This window comes from Fukomys damarensis, unplaced genomic scaffold (genome assembly GCF_012274545.1).
Source record: "Fukomys damarensis isolate Sample0158 unplaced genomic scaffold, DMR_v1.0_HiC HiC_scaffold_19, whole genome shotgun sequence".
Taxonomy (NCBI): Eukaryota; Metazoa; Chordata; class Mammalia; order Rodentia; family Bathyergidae; genus Fukomys; species Fukomys damarensis.
In genome coordinates, this window is record NW_022900931.1 from 11,687,794 (window position 1) to 11,705,580 (window position 17,787).

General features: G+C 39.0%; 1 protein-coding gene and 1 long non-coding RNA gene across 2 annotated transcripts in view; one reads left to right on the plus strand and one right to left on the minus strand.

The window, feature by feature from the left end:
- The window catches only part of Grin2b (glutamate ionotropic receptor NMDA type subunit 2B), a 303,881-nt gene that overhangs the window by 146,721 nt on the left and 139,373 nt on the right, over positions 1-17,787 (minus strand). The gene's annotated exons all lie outside the window — the stretch shown is intronic.
- Positions 1,472-14,929, plus strand: LOC104872238. Its single transcript, XR_783099.1, has 4 exons — positions 1,472-1,557; positions 3,620-3,913; positions 4,983-5,034; positions 14,542-14,929. It is a non-coding gene; the product is annotated as an uncharacterized LOC104872238 (long non-coding RNA).

The window sequence follows — 17,787 nt, forward strand, 5'->3', positions numbered from 1 at the left end:
ATTGTTCTCTCTTCTGTGGGTGCTGTAGTCCCTAGACAGGGATTCATCTCATGTGAGTGTGACTTTCTGAAAGCATGAAATGGAGTGGAGAGGCTGAAAAGATACATGCTCCTCATCACAAAACGTTTTTCCATTATTATAGTTAGGGAACATATACCTACCAATGAAATACTGGCTTTGAAAGAGATTTGAAGAAAATACAGCCAATATTAACATCATTAAATATGTGCAGTGGAAACATGGAGCCTGAGTTAGTGCTGTTGGCATTTCCTCTGTATTTAAAAAATATATATCTTCTTAAAAATATTTCACTAAAAAGAAAATTAACCGGCTGCAGCTCCACTGTTTTAAAATTAAGGTTGAGAATGGTGATTTAATAAATGAGTTTTGCTATAATATACAGTACTCTGTTTTAGAAATTCACCTTCTGTTCACAACACAGTGGGGGAGCTTGTGATAGGTACCAAAAGAACAGATAAAATCTGCTCTTACATCTCACACGGAAGATGATAAATGGATTCTTCCCTCTTGTCCATCAGGCAGGTGGCATTCTTAGCCCAAATGAGAAGCTGGGGCAGTATTCAGATGTGTCACCATTGCACACTGGCACCACATCCAGCCTCAGTGTTGAGCTGGAGGTCACCTCCTCTGTCACTGCTTGGCCTTGTTCCATGGTGTATGAAGCAATAAGTGTACAGCACATATGTGCTGTTCTGCACTGATGTAATACGAGATCTAGAAAATCATCTTACAGATAGGAATGTCTTCAAATCCCAACAAATCCTTGCCTTGTTGAAATAATGCACCTACCCCTCCACCACCACGATCAAAGAAGAGCCTCTATAGAAAAGCAAAGCAGCAGGGAACTTCTCCCATTTTTTTTTCTTGTGGAAACACATAGCTATTAGTGTTATTTTGATGTCATAACTTCAATTTCGTATACAATAAAATGACAAATGTGTTGTATAAACAAAATATAACATTTTCAAAATTTGGTAGAAAATATTCCAAGATAAGCAAGTATTTCTGTATGTGTGTGATAAAAAAAATCTGTGTATTTTTATAATTAAGTCAATTTCCAAATGTTTCTATGATGTACAATTACTTCTTTTACATGTGGAAAAATTAAAAATCCTTAGATCTACTTTAATTATCCACATAGAGTATTACCTAACAAATAAAAATTATTATTGTAATGTGTAGAAACTTGGGAAAATTGATGTCCATCAAAATATTATAAGAATAAGCATGAAATATTGGGCACACACTGATGGCAGCTGCATGGCATGCATAAAATCAATGCTATATATTAAAATTAAAATACGTGTTAGGGTGGTGGGGATATGTGAATTTCCTTCTGTTGCCATGTTCTTCTTGCTGCTTTCTGTCTTGTCTCTGTCTACTTTTTAAAATGGAATCAGTGGAATGGATTTTCCAGACAGTTTAATAGAGGCTGGGATCTCAAGTAATGAAGATAAGTTTTCTCTGAGAATGAACCATCAAATGAATATTACAATTTGATGTAAAATGTCCCTCAAAAGGCTCATGTGTTCACAGGTAGGAGTTTTAGGAGGCTATTAGATCCCTGGGTGCTAAGCTTATCAAAGGGTTAATATGTTGATGATCCTGGCTGAGTGGGCTATAAGGAAGTGGGGCTTTGTTGGAAGAAGCAGGTCACGTAACCTGAAGGGTATGTTCTTGTCCTTGTCCCACCACCTTCTTCTCTTGCTGGCTCCTCGTTGCTCTCTCTGCTTCCTGACTGCCATAAGGTGAGCAACTCTAATCTTCTATGTCCTTCTGCCAGAATGTTCCTGCCTTAGAGACAGCCAACGACCAAATGAAACCTCTGAAATTATGAGTCAAAATACCTTTGTTTGCCTTTATATGTAAGGTATTTTGTCCCAGCAACAGAAAGCTGACCTATCCAATGAACTTGCTTAAAATAATGCAAAGGCTAAGGAGACCTGAACTCATGCCCACCACAGGGTCTTGGTCAAGTTGGCCTCTCTGTGGTTCCTTCACTTCAAAAGCCCATAATGCAGAGGCACACTGCAAAGTAATAACACACTTACTGCCTGGCATTGAAAAGTAATTAATAAACAGCTACAGCCAGGTTCAAAATCAAAGCAGAGTGAACTGAACCTGGAATTTTTACCAATGTGCTCTGACCATATAAGAAATCTGTAAAAGAACTGCAGGAATTAACATACATAATTTACTTAACAGGAAAGTGAAGAAAGGTTGTGCTGTCAAAAGAAACTTACCTCTGAAACCTATAGAAGAAAGCTAATGTGTGAAAAAGTGAACTTTCTAGTAGTGTAAAGAGAAATAAAATAATCTTAAAAGACAGAGAAAACACTTTTTTCCCCCAAGTCATTATATTCAGCAGTGCAAGATGGGCACATCATGGCATTAGTGAATGCAGCCCTTCAGGCTATGGAATTCCTTTCCTTTCCTATGTTTCTAAGCTCACAGGGAATCTTCTTACAATTAAGAGTTGCTTCATCATTCCAAGGGAAGAGGTACAAGGAAGCAATATGGTGTCTGTGCTGGGGAGGGAGAGGTGGGATGTCAGAACTTCCCTTTAATTATCCTCTGCAGGATAAGTGCACTGGTTTCCCTGAGACAGTATGTTTGCTTGCCAGGATTTGGAAGAAAAACTGATGGAAATTTTAAGGTTGCCAAATACCATCTTCCTCATCTTGACCTATGTAATTCATCTAACTATGGAATTTATCTGTAAGAATGAGAATATAATGGATGATCAACTTGAGATAATTGATGAACCTTTGAAATAGATATTTTCAATGAACATTTGGAGTTCATTTAAAAAAAAAACAGCTACAGGGTTTTGAGTTAGCTCATTAGAGCACCTACCTAGCATGTACAAGGCCCTGGCTTTAGTTTTCAGCACCACAGAAACACAAACGAACAGAAATCTACAAATTCTCTGTCATTACCTGCCAGGAGAAGTCTATTTCTAGCCCAGGTAGCACTCTCTGTATTACCTGCCCTTAAATCTGGGCTAGGCTGTGGATGCTTTGACCAAGAGAATACAGCAGAAATGACACTGTGCCATATAGAACCAGCCAATGTGTTTGAGGAAGCCCACATAACCAAATGGTGAGGTCAGCAAGGAAGAGCACTGAGTCTGGGTGACTCCTAGTTGACCTCTAGGACCTGGTCAGCAGTCACAGTTATATTGGTTAAACCACCGTGGAGTCAGATCCTCCCTTTCTGGCCAAACACTCTGACATCACTTGGAGCTAATATAAGCTGGCCCAGTGAACTCTTTCTTAACTATAAACCTGTAAGCAAATAAATAATTACTATTATTTTAAACCAGTCAGGTGGAGGAGATTTGTTTTGGAGCAATAGGTCATAGAATCTATGTTACTAACTGAGTTCACAGTTCGATCTCCTATGAGTTCAGTGGGGATAGAGTATTGTCTTGACTCCTGACCAAACAACCTGGGAAAAACAAAAGAAATTTAGATTGAGAGTTTAAAAATCCATGGCGTCATTGTAATTCTAAGTAATAATTTATGTTCAAGCACTGCTTAAATACACTACTTGCTTCCCTCTGTAATGTTTTAAAAGCCATTTAATATTTTTCAAGCAACTGTTATGTGAGGTCCTGAGGATTCAGTGACAAATAAGATGCAGACAATTGCTGCCATCACAGAGGTCCTGGTCTGGTGGACATCTAAGTTCATTTCACTGGTGACAATGCTTCCTGTTGCTGAACTAACTACAACTGCAGCACTCAGACCAGACCGCAATGAAAAGCTCTGCTTTGGTACTAAAGGCTAGCCTAACACCGGAAGCCCAGACCTACACAACTGAAATGCATGTTGAATTGTACGCCACCAACTCCTGCAGCTTCCTTCAAGTACAAGATTCCAGCATACAGGTAAGACCTCTTCTTGTTCCCCTGGACACAGACTCGTTTCAGTATTGCTTGAATGCGAAACAAATGCATAGCAAGGCAGAGGTTCTGAGTTGGGGAAGAGAATCTTTGAAGGTCTACTGAAAATATTCATACACAATTAAGTTGAGTCTGTGCTGTTACGAGTTAGCACTGGTTACAAATCAGCAGTGGTCAATTCAAACTCTATGAAGGGTCTTTTATAAGTTGAACAATCTCAGCAATAACAGGGCTTTAGCAATTTGTCAACAAATAATCCCATTAACAAGATGTACATAATGAGTGTTTTATAATTTGTTAATCTCTTTCATGTACATCATAGCTTTTCCATTACCATGTTCAAGAAGTATTTCCCATGGGACCTTCACCCGATTCCTTCCTTGGCTACTATGATCTCACCCAAAGTAACAATACTAACTGCTAAAATGTCTCTAATTTTACTAGCTTGAAGTGTTCATTAGATTCTTTCCCCTGCAAAGAGAATCACAAAGTACAACTTTATGTGCTGGCAAGGTCCAGGGAGCACTTCACAAGAGAACCAAGCAGTCAAAACTGCCACATGGTATCTGTCTCTGCAGAGATCTATTGGCTTCCTGGTCGGCCCTTCTGCTCTTGACTTCAGTAGATCAATAAATATCTCTGCTTCAGTGATAGATAAAATGATCTAGGATTGAAACTGTTGTAAGTGGCTATAAACTACACCAAGAAGCACAGCTGTTCAACGAGCATTGTGATTTGAACACAGGAATAGATCCCATTAATCTGCTCTCCCTCCATGGGGGTCCATACATAATTAGCACAAATCCATCCATCCCCAGGAGACAGCTCCATTATAATCAGGGATTTAGCTTACTTCCAAAGACCCCATAAGGAGGGGCCCCCAAAGAATTAAAGAACAGCTTCCCAGGGCTATCATCAGTGCAGGAAACCAAAGGCCAGCATTAAAAATTTCAAGCATGGCTTTTAGATTCCCATCTCCTTCTTTTCTATTGCATCATGCCCTGGAATCATAATCCCTCTTTTTCCTTAGTTTGATGTCCTCTTGTTATTGCAGGTTGTCCAGAGTTCCTGGATTCAGGCTTCGCTCAATCATCACCTTCTCCGAGGTATTCCAAATCTGTTTGATTTCCATTCCCTTACCATGTATTTATGTACTCATCAGCACTCCTATAATTTTAGAGCTAAGGGAGGGCTCAGCCAGACCAGGAGGAAAGGGATCTGCCCATTGTTAATTCATTTGTAAGCTCACCATAACGTGAACATTGTCTGTAATGTTTGTATTAGATGGGTTTCCCAGCACCTAGCAGTTAAATGCTTAAGGAATAGATGCCTTTTTCTATTTTGTGCAAAGATGCCAAGAGGGCTAACACATTCTGGGAAATAATGATACATTTTGTGTTTCCAGCAATATTTCTTTACTACTTCAAAGTTACTCAGAAGTTTTATGAAAAAGTTCTGTGCAGTTAGCAGGGTTTTCTTTAAGTGATTCTATTCCAATAAAAAGAAAAGAGGGGTCTCCTGACCCCTCTTTTATGTGCGTACAATAATAGGCCTCTTCTTATGCAGTCTCTCTTCATGTTTGTGTCACGCCTGATATTCTGTGGTCATCTCACAGTTTTGTATTGTTTACTACTCATATTAACGCAAATCAGAACATGGAGTTAAGAAAAATTATTTGACTTTCAAGAGATATCCACATTATTTACCCAGATATTCTTTAAACATAAATATGCAGCTTATATATACATATATATACATATATACATATATATATATATATATCACTTTATACAAACTGCTCTAACCTACTTAGTGCTTTAATCTCTGTCTCTACACGTGAATGTGAATATATAGCACAACATTTTAAAAACTCAATCTTTCATCGAATGATTAACTGAAATTCAATCAATTCCCTCTTCATAGAAATTTAGGGTGCTTTCAATTTACCAAACCTGGATAATCACCATCATCTGCAAGTCTTTGCGTATCTAACCTTTTGAAAATTTTAAGTAAGATTGATCAAGGGATCTTTTCAAATTCAATCCATTTACTCCCAAATGCCTTGTCTGATCCAGGGAACTTACACAAATGGGATTCCACACAGTCACTTTCATTCACAATTACGTTCAGATTCAAGCTCGCACTCATACAGAAATCCAGCCAGATTCCGCATGAAGTCACTTGTCTCTGTCACTAAAAGAAAGTGAGAGGCTGGGATGAGGAAAGGAATGAGCAAAGACGGGGCGGGGTGGAGGTGGAGTCCCGAAGGCTGGAGAGAAATGAAAATCAGGCTAGAGCTGTCCGTCACGTAGAAAAGTAATAATGAGGTCATGGGAATGGCATTTTCAGTTGTGAGGAAAGAGGAAGATATGGCAGACTTTCCTTAGGGCAAGCTCAATTCTGAGCCTGAGGTGCCACAGTGATGCCAGTGCTCTGAGTGCAGGATATATGAGAAGGATCGGAGCCACACAGGGAGGACCCTGCGGGCTTGCAGAGCCAATGCTGGCCATGATAAATGGCCTCTGAAGGGTCTTAGCAAACAGAGACCTAGAGGAGGAGGAGGAAGAATGGAAGGGAAGGGCATGAGTCGATGAAAGGCGGAGGACTGGATCTTCCGTGGCAGTCCTGGCCACTGCAGTTTACCCAGCATCTCCGGATGACTGTAACCAAACCCTGCCACAACGAGCCGAGTTCTCTCACTCTGCATTCATCTTTTCAGAAAATTGCTAAAATGATTGGTTACTTCACATCAAAAGTCACCAATATAATCTTCAAAATAGTTATTTTGTACTGTCTAAAACTCTATTCACTATCAAAATCATTTTAAAAATATAGAGAGAGTCCCGAGAGTTTGGAGAAGTCTTAGAGGTGGCTAATGACAAGAAGATAAACCTTTTGGTGAGCAGTACAATAAACTAGAGTTGTTTAGTCAAGCTAAAAGGTGATGCGATTCTGTCTTCCAAGTTCATGAAGCACTACTGCTAATGAAGTAGTGGTCACTTGTTATCCATATCCACAGTGGGCAACAAAGTTATAGTAAGAAATATTTCAATTAGAAAGACCTTCTCAGCTGATTGAACACTGGAGTAAACTACTTGAGGGAATCTGCCATTCCCCATCTCTGCAGTGATTTGAGGTGACAGTAAACATCTCTGTGTCTTTCCAGGCTTTATCCATTGTTTACCTACGGAAACGATGACCTCCAGAGGTCCTGTCAACTATCTGATTGGATGACTGTCTCACAATGTTTACTGGTATCTCATTGATCATAGAAATAATTTGGAACTGGCAAAAGGCTGAGGACCAAAAAGACTAAGGAAAAGCAGGGATTAGTGGTGGGATTAGGTACTGAATACACATTAGAAGCGCCATCCTTCAATATCATCATATTCTAGCTCTGTCAAGATCAAAAGAAAAATGCATAAACTCATACTTTCCCAGTGGGAGGCTAAATGGCTAGAAATGAAATAAAGTTTCTTCCAGCCACTTAAGCAGAACTCAATCAGTAGAGAAAATAAAAAGGTCAAAGTAGACTCGCTATTTAATCATATTTTCCAGTACACCAACATGCCTCCCACAGACTAAAAGCCCTGGCTTTATTCTGTATTGTTATGTGGGTAGGAATGTTCCCCCAATAAATAGCACATGCTCCTTCCTCTAGCTTGAGCTTAGAATTCCCAACCTGCCCATGTCTAGACATCAAGTCCCAGCCACATTTAAAGGCCCTGTTCCAATGTCACTTTCTCTACAAAGAGTTCCCAAGTTCCCTAAAAAAGAATGTCAGAGCTCTGTGATCTCAGCTGGTCTCAGCTCCACATCAATACCAAGACTTAAGACTGGGAAAGTCAACTACAGTAGGAGAAATTCTAGCTCACCTTGCCCAAGGGATCTGCTCAGGTCCACGAGTTCCCAGGACTCTCTTCTTCACGGATGCAGGTTCCTGGGACATAGGCTCCACTGTTTTTAATCAAGCCTCACTACGAGTGGAAACCAGTCCAACTCTTCACATTCCGCTGTCTGTGCAGGCAGCACATAAACTTTCTAACTGAAAGTCTTTCCTTAATCTACAGGCTCATAGATAAGTGGGAGCAAGTTTTTAAATTACAAGATTGTACGAAAGATGAAAATGTTCTTATGCTTTGCTTTCGTTCCTCGATTCCCCTTTGAGGTGACAAATAAAAGCCCATTTTGTTTTTGCTCCTAAAGTAAGAACCTACTAAAAGTCCTGCCACTTCTCAGCCTACTAATGAAGGCCCTGTGGTGTCTTTTATGACCCAGATATTCATGCAAGAGAGAAGAGCAGATCTACTGAGCATCAGGTGGCACCGCAGATCCATTATGGCCAACACCCGAGTCAGTAGGTCTCCTCGCACTTTCTAACAGATATACTGAGAAAGACAGCCCATGACTGTGGAGAAGAAGCCTCTGATTCCCTATTTATACTTAGCGGCTATGTCTTCTTCCTGAATTCAATAGCTTAATGAGTTTTTTAAAAGAGTTTTAAAAACAGCTAAACATACTCAGTGATACCCATTTGCTGTTCAATTAAATAATTTCCAAGAAATTAATATTATTTTCCCGTGGCTATGGGAAAACTTCTAGAAGTTTATGAGAATTTAAAACAAAGATATATATGTGTGGTATCAGTGAATAATTAAGTCCAGGCAGTCAAGGCTAATTTTCTTTGACTACTTACCAGATCTCTTGCATCAGTGCACAGCAGCTTAAAACCTGAAATTCTTATTTCGCACCTATTACTGCAGGGCGTGGGGTAGGTAGAGAATGGAAGGCTGACATGAGATGGTTGGTTGGTGGACAGGAAAGCTGAAAAAAGGGCACTAATTTAGATTTTTAGAGAGATATTGGGATATTTCTATTTGTTACCTAAGAAGAATAAAAAGGAAAAGGATCTTTGTCTGAGAAAAATCTGGATGCACTGAGAAGCTGCAACTGAGGAAATATTCATCAAGATTCCCAGGCGATAGCAAGTGAGAGAAAAAGTGTCCAGGTGCTGTGGTGTGGATCCCTGCTCAAGTTCCAAGCAAGGATGGAAGCCTGATAGAGGTGAGGTTTGGGCATGGGGGCCGAAGGAGTCACAGGCAGTAAGGCAGAGGAGTCTGTGACTCAGCAGGTGAGGCACGGTGGTGAACTTAGCCCAGCTCTGCCAGACTCAAAGGCCAACAGCAGAAAAAATAATGAGGCTGCCAATTACTGAGCCAGTCTGCAATGAGAAGATTCTTTTTGATAGGTCAGGAAATGAGAAGAGCTATGTCTTCTCCTTCTCCACTCCTCCCAGAGTTTTTATTCTGTCACACATAAAGCAACTCGGTGGCATAAGCATCATTACTCCCATTTTATAGAAAGATCTGGGTTTAACCTGAGAGAGATTAAGAATCATTCAACTTCAAAGCTTGTGATCTACTCCTTTTCCATGTGAAGATCGTTTTCTCATTAGGGAGGGTGAAATGAAAATAGGAGTGGACTGTTACTGCTTTCATTTGTCACCTGTTTATATAAAACCAACTGTCCACGAGATGATCCATTCTTTCAGTTATTCTTTCTGCGCTGCATTTTAAGTTGGCTTTATTATCTCCGCATTGAAATAGGAATGGAGAGAAAATATTGAACTTGTGATTTTTGAACACTTAATTCTGTGCTAAATGTTTTGTACATTTTTCTCTCCCTATGAAATAAATGTCATTTTATTGTTACATAAAATAAAAAAAAGTAACCCATACACAAAGAGGTAATCTACTTGTCCAAGGTCATAGATAATAAGCATTCTGGTTATTGAATGTTTATTGAGCACTAGCATATTCTTTATTGCTTATTGGCTTCTTTTTCATGCAATCTAAAGTACTTATTGAGTGTTTCTGATATTTATGTAGCTCCAGACTCTGTTCTGAGGGCTTGACATACAAGGAACAGAATTTAAACTTATGAAATTTAAATTATAATGGTAGTAATGAGATAGTAAATGATTAAGTTAGACACTTAATTGAATAAGTGGATTTTCTCTTGTCTTGTGAATACATACTTTCAAAATTCAAACTTACTAGTTCTGATTCAGTAAGGTGCAGTAAACACTTGCCAGCTTTTCTCCCCTACTGAACACAAACATAAAACCTGGACAGAATGCTTGGCACAGCTGTGAAAATGAAGCAGCAATAGGCAGATGAGGAAGGAGACTAGAATTCAAAGTATCATCCAACTGATTTTAAGGAAGAATTACAAAATCAAAACATAATATTCCAAATATATAGAACACAATTCAAAATTACTCGGCATACAAAGAACCATAGAAATCTCAACTTGTATGGGGAAAACAATCAACAGACACCAACAATGTGATGACACAGATGTTGAAAGTATCTGACAAAGGTTTTTAAAGTAGTTATTATAAAAATATTCAAACCAGCAATCAGGAACACACTTGAAGCAAAAGTTAAAATAGAAAGCATCGGCAAAGACACAGAAGTCATGAGAAAAACAAATGGAAATTTAAGACCTAAGAATATATAGGAGCCAGAATAAAAAATACCCAGCAGAGGAAGGTATACCAAGAATACCAATAACAGAGAGAAGAGCCAGAGAATGTTAAGGTACCAAGAAGAATTGAGCAGTACTTCCTGCTGAGTCCAAAGTACTCAACCTCTTACATCCTCATAACCACAACCCTAGGTCTATTAATAATAGTCATTCCTGCAGATGTCATTTCTTGGCATTTTCTCTTTGTTTTATCACCCCTCCAATTTCCAATATTACATCTTTCTATGGATGAAACACAGTTTGGTGAGAACAGCAAATGACACAAGCATTTGAAAAAGTTAAACACATACCTATATTATTACCAATAATTCTACTCCTCGGTGTTTGCCCAAAATGTAAGCCCACAGAAGGACATCAAAAAAATTAGAGAATTTTTATTTATAGTAGCCCCAAACTAGAAACAGCTCAAATGTCTATCAACAGAAAACAAATTCTGGTATATTTATACAGCAGTACATTGCTCATCTTAAAAAGGAACATGTTATTGATAAATACAACAAGATGAATGAATTTCAAAATATTATGGTGAGTAAATTACAAAATAAATATGTATATTATGACTGTATTTATATGAAATTTTGAAACAGGCAAAATTAATCTGTGGAGAAAGGATGGAGGGTGGGTATGGATTGACTAGGAGGTAGTATGCGATAACACTGGTGTTGGAAATTGTCCACTGATGGAGGTGTGGGCTACATACCTGCAGCATGTGTCAAAACACACTGAATAGGCACCTAGGATATATACTGAAATACTTAATGTGCTATGCTTTTATTAGGATGTTATCTTTAAAGAATATTTTAGTGTATCTGATCATTAGGAAAAGACAATATCTTCTATAACTTTTGAAATACGGTGGCATAAAATAGAGAACCTGTGTTTTCTAACTAAAATTGCTAAATTTTAATACGATTAACATCTCCCAGGGTCCCATTCGTCTTCACATCTTCAAACAGCTTTGAGGGCTAATTTTGGCTGGTATTTAATTTATATTCAGAATAAATAACAATATAAATTTTCTGTATTTGAATTTATTTCACTTTGATAAATGTTACTGAGCATAACTGTGTGCAAGACAAAGGTGCTAAATGATACGAAATACCCAAGGTATACTACATAGAGCTCTTCCCTTAGTCTAAGAAACCAAACAACTAAGCTGTACACAGAATATAAGGAATTTTAAAGAGTATAGCAGATAGTCAACAAGGTGTAAAACATGTGCGGTAAATTTGAGAACTGTGAAGTATTTCCTTTAGCATCCTTCCTTGGTTAATAATACGACATTTTAACTTCCAGCATATTTGATGTATGCTCCGAGCAAGTATAATTAGCAGATATTGATGGTATCCCACTAAATGCCCTTTCCTGTTAATCCTAATGATTTTAGTATGTAATTTTAAAGAACATTAACATACGTGGCTTAAACTTCACATGCCCCCCTTCACACACGTAAAGAGATGCCCACTTTACATGTCAGGCAATGTGATTTCCATTGAAGAGGCACTAACTTCTTTCCAAAAGAATCATGGAGTCAAATTATCCTAAATATTAGCTAAGCACCAATCAGTCACTGTATTTTCCCCCTAAAGAACAACCATGAGATACTTCTTCCTGAATAAGCTATTGGTGTTGTAAGATTCTCTCACTAGAAGTCACAGGCATCAATAATTCACTACGTGTGCAAACATGAACAACTTAGAATCTGGTTAGTTTTTGCTTTTCATCCTCCTTTCTATCAATGTTACCAATGCTTAAGAAAGAACAGCAGGGAGAGAATGGGGAAAAGTTGAGACTTTGATAAAGCCTCCATATTTAGAAATGTAGGTTTTCAAGATAATTCTTTCTACTGAACATAAGCCAACTGTAATAGTCAATAACATTGAGCTATAAGGCTGCCCAGATGGAGAGAATGCCAAGTGTCTGAGATGCCCTGCCTCGAGTGTTTTGTAAGGAATTTTCTCCCTTCCTTCTCTGAAGGATTCATTCTATTTCTCCTTCATGACCCAAAGGGTATAGAATTTTCAGTTTCTGTTTAGCATTGGCAAGGTAGTACTGTTTCTAGCCCTATATTCAAAAAGCAAAATCCTCAAAACTCCAACTTGGAAATTAAACAGATTTCCAAAAATAGACTCTGTATCACTCAGCCAAAGTCTGTCTCTGAGGAAGTGGGCGGGAATAAGATTGTCTCCTTCCTGTCCTCCTTCTTCCAACCATCATGGTTGACAGATTGGAGATGTCAGCTTGTCAGGTCTTGTTGGGTACTACCTGATGTAAGTCCACACTGAGGCAGTAAAAATCTATTTGCAGTCAGCTCTTTTAATAAGTCCCAGCAAACAGCGGAAAGCAGATCTATTCAGTAAGATAATTCCTCTGATACGATGAGGGAAAATAGTCCATGACAGAGGCTTGATATGGAGGAAATTTTTAAGCAAAGAACAATACTTTCCTTAGAAAAACTGGAGAGAAATCATTTCCCTGGGGATTTTGGGATTCTAAGAAATATTACATTTCTATGTTTATGATTTAAAGCTGACCTAGACTCCATGTTCTTTGAAAAGGAGGTCAGATTTCTCCTACAGAATGTCCCTATTCTTAAGTCCTGCTGGGTCCTAAACATTCTGTGGGTTCTGAACTTCCAATGATGAATAGTGCTGATGCTTCTTCTTAGTCTCAGGCCCCAGAGGGAGACTCTGGGAGGTTACTCAGGCTTCCATCACCCTCCAAAAGAATGAGAAAGACTGAGAAGATCAAAGATGTTGAGTATATACTGTATAACACAAAGCATCCGGCCCTTTAGACAACCAAAGTAAAGAGTTTTCCTAGAGATTTCAGAATTCCAAAAATACTTTTCCATTACACCATCACCACATTGTTAAAGTTAATTTAAGTTTCAGGGACAGTGGTCCAATTATTTCAGATATCCCCACTCACAGCACCTGGTATGCTGTTACCGGAATATGATGGTATGGCACAGATCTTATGGGGTTAAATATCTCTGGCTGTTGTTGGTGAGGGTTTCAGGATGATGACTATAATGAAAAAGATAATGTGAAGTTCGCTAATAAGACTCAGCCCAAAGTACTTGAAATGACCTGATAGAGTAACATATTCTGAAAATAAGTATTATGCATACATTCACTCATTCACATTTCTGGAGCCTGCTATCTCCCCTGTGTCATACTTCTAAAAGAGTACAGATGGGGCAGAGTGGACTGCAGGAGTATGACTAGCAACATTCAGGTTAAACTGACTACACTATTAGACTGAAAATATTTTTCTTTCTGTTGAAAATTAATAAAATGACAACTACCCAAGTTCTTAATCATATAAAGCTTTTCAAGATTAGTCTTGCATAGAAGATTAAAATTTTGTCTTCATTTCTAACTCTCAAGACAAGTAACATAAAATAAATACTTGATGTTTTGAATGAACGAAATTTTTATCATATGCATAAAATGAATACATGAGTAAATGAATTAATGAGTGGCTCATTGAACTATATTTCTCTGCCCCTTACAAAAGCTACTGATAATACAGGTAAAAGTCACATCTTATAAAATCTGGGGCATTTCCTCTGAGAAAATTATTTCAAGGAATCTGAAGTTTGATCTTTCAAAAAAGGATTTTAAGATTATGTGAGCCCCAGAAACGTACTGTGAAGTGTGATCCCTTGATGCTACAGTGAAATGAACCTGGTCATGATGATGTCATAGGAACAAGTCCTTGTCTACAGCCATTATAAATTTCCCCAGAATTTTAACTAGAACACCTGTGCAAACAGACGTTTATACTTGTGCAAGTGGTCACGGCGGTATATTCCTTCTAGTATTTGCTTTCTTCCCCACAGTATCTACTTACAGATCATTGCCTTTTCTCCACAAAACACTGAGCTAATAGCCATGAAATTCTATCTGTAAGATTATTTTTTAAAAGAATAAAAAGAAAAAGAGAGAGAAAGAAAGAAAACACAAAGCCTCAGTGGGCAGTTAGTGACCTAAGCCATCCCTGGGTTAAAAATTCCTTGAGGGATAAGAATATATGTAATTTACTTTTGTTATCTACAGCAAGCTGAAGGCAAAGTGCTGCATCAAACCGAATTCTAATACACACCCAGTGGTTAAACACAGGAATGAGATGAGCGTGCTACAATAGGAAGACATGTGAACATAGCACGGGGAGCTGAAGCGAGAACAGACATCACAGAAGACAGGGGACTTAAACAATATATAAAATAATGGCTATGCTGTGAGTCAGTACTAACCTAAGCGCAATCTTTCAAGGTCACTCGCAGACCTTACAGAGGCAACTAATGCAAGGATTTCTGCTTTTTAACATATTATTCTTTGAGAAGGATCCTGGCTGAATGGACGACACATTTCATTTTCACAGTGAATCCCAGAGGTGAAATACAAGACGTTCTCCATAGACAATGCACTTGGAAGAATCACCGTGGAAGGGGTTGATGCTGGCTTTTTCAAAAATGATGAAAGCAGTCTAGGCTGAAGGTGAAAAGGAAAAATAGAAGGAAAGAAATGTTTTCAATGAAAAAAACTTTCATTTTTCAGATTTCTACATGAAGGATTATTTTGTCCTCTGAGAATGAATAAGATGTTCTTGAGCAAAACACAAAATAGATAGCTTGTGGAAGCATCAGGTGTCCCTGTAACTCCATTCCTGCCCTCGCCACACACAGCTCTCCACACAGCTCTACAATCATTGGCGTTTGTGACTTTATCACCTCTACAATCTGTGCCAACTTCAACGTAACCAAATATGAAAGGTCTTGGTTCTCCGATCATAAAAATAACAACTATAGAAAATTAATAAATTTTGTGCAACCACAGAAAATAAGAAGAATATGTTTTCTTTACAAGGGGGGGTAAGGGGGAAGGAGGCAGTTTTATTACATTTCCAATGTAATGATTGTGTTTGAATTACATTAGGCTATTTGTGTGATATTCAATCATCACAGAAACACTTAAATGTAGGAATACCTCCCTTTAACAACTGGCAAAGTTGAGGGGTAGCCAGTTTTCTACAAGTTAAATACCTAGTAATACATAAATACTTACGTTATGAATTCCAAGACTATTAGAATTTATAACCAAATCTGGCTGGCTCTAAAATATACTATAACTTAGACAGTAGGAAGAATATGGCAACTTCTGATAATTTTTTTAAAAATCTGATTTTCAATAAAAGCAAGGCAGTGCAGAATAATGCAAGACAAATAAAATTAAATTCAGAAAGTCCCATACCTCCAACCCTGAGGTAAATGACTTTGTATTAGCCTTAGTTTCCTCTCCTATAAAATGGGACAATAAGAACTACCTGACAATATAGCACCACGCACCATATAATCTTTGGGAATATGCCTAACTCTGTAGGTAATACCAAATCTTTACCCTGTACACATTCAGTAAATATTTGTTGAATGATATCAAAGTAGTAATGAGAACCCACATGCACCATTTTCCCTTTCCCAAACGGTACTAACAGATAATAATCTTATTTTTGAGGATTTCCCATTTCTTCACCACCCCAGAAACTACTCTACTTTTGTTATTTACTGTCATGGAAAATATAAAAATATTGATGGTGGAGGTAAAACCACAGCGTGGGGGTGTAGGGGATCCAAAGTGAAACTGGACTCCTCATGCCCCTGTTTCGTCTTTGTCTCCGGTAACTTCTCCTATGGCCACAGATCTCTCTAAAGAAGAAGGGAGTAAAGATACCCCAGAGGGAACATGGGGTTGAGGGTCAGGGGTGTAGGTACAATCTCAACCAGGAAAGATGCCTCCTTTCACTTTCTCCTTGACGTCTCTCTCCTCCATAGCCTCCTTTGTCTCTTGAACCTGTAACAGCGAGTCCCCGATTCGCCTCACAGATGTCTTTGGCTTTCACGGACCACCATAATGTTTGACAGAGTGACCCTGGGACCCCAGCTTCCTAGTCTGAGTCCCCCCTTCCCCCACCTCTCTAACTCCTAGCAGGGCTTCAGCTGCTGTGGCTCTTTTACAATTCTCCACAAGGTAAGACAGCCTCACAGACTGATCATTCAAGAAACTTAATGAAGAGTATTTAAGGAGAGAACCACAGCTGAGAGTCCACACAAGCCCCAAGTGTTATGGAGGAAGCACCAAGAAAACAAGGGCAAAACCCTGGAAGGAGGAGGCACTCTCCAGACAAGGGGGTAGGGTGAGGGAGAGAAGCAGGGAGCTGTTGCTGGCTTAGACCCAGGTGTAAATTGCTTACTTTGCCCCACAGAGTTTTATGGTGTTGAGAAGCTTCTCTGGGAAATTCCTGTGGGAATGGAGACAATAAAAATGTGAATAAGAGAAACTATTATACCCTGCTGCCTTGCACAGCAGCTTCTGCAGAGGACCTGTAAGCCCCTCTGGTCAATCACCCCAGGTGGGGAAACTGACCACGAGCTTGAGCTAAGTGGAGAACACAAAGGTAATGCACCACAAAGCTATCATGGATTTGGAGGCTTTACCATGTTAGCTTAAAAAGGGGAACAATTCACTGGCTCCTTTGTGCCATAAATGAAAGCACAGAGGGAGAAACACACTGCAGTGAGTATCTGTCTCCAACTCAGCTCTGTGCACAATGACTGAGACCCCTTATATACCGACACATCTACTGTAAAATAGCCAACATCCTTGACCTGCCGCTCCGCTCAAACACAAGCTAAGCATTTGCTATTCAAAGTGTGGGTCAAAGGCCACCACCCACACACCCACACAGTTGTTCTTATGCAAATTTGCCACATCTGCCTCTCATTCACCGGGATCCCTTACACACGCTCACTGTACCCATCGTCTCTCATGCTCTTCCATTCCCAAGGGCCCGGAGCTGACCTGCACCCAGATGCAGCAAAGCGGACTCCACTCCTGCACGCAGCCCACCTCTCCTGCTCTCTCTCCTGCTAACTGATCTCATCTACTGGGCTTCTGAATCGACCTGTACAAACACATGCCCAGTATGTTCAGCACCTTAATCTTGTTTACTTTTCTCAGTTGAAGGAACACTCAGGTATAGATCTGCACCCCGATTCACTCATCCATGTCAATCAGTGATCAGATAGGTATTAATAAAATAAGTATCAGGCTGGGGTATAGCTCAGTGGTAGAATGCTTGCCTAGCATGCACAATGCTTTGGATTCAATCCTCAGTACTGAAAAGGAAAAAAAGTATCAATTTATCAGTGTTTCTCAGTCAAACACTCAAGTGTAGATCTACTTTTTAATTGAGTTGTTCATATAAACATATAGGCATAAATAAGTCAGGTAGGTATCAACTGTACT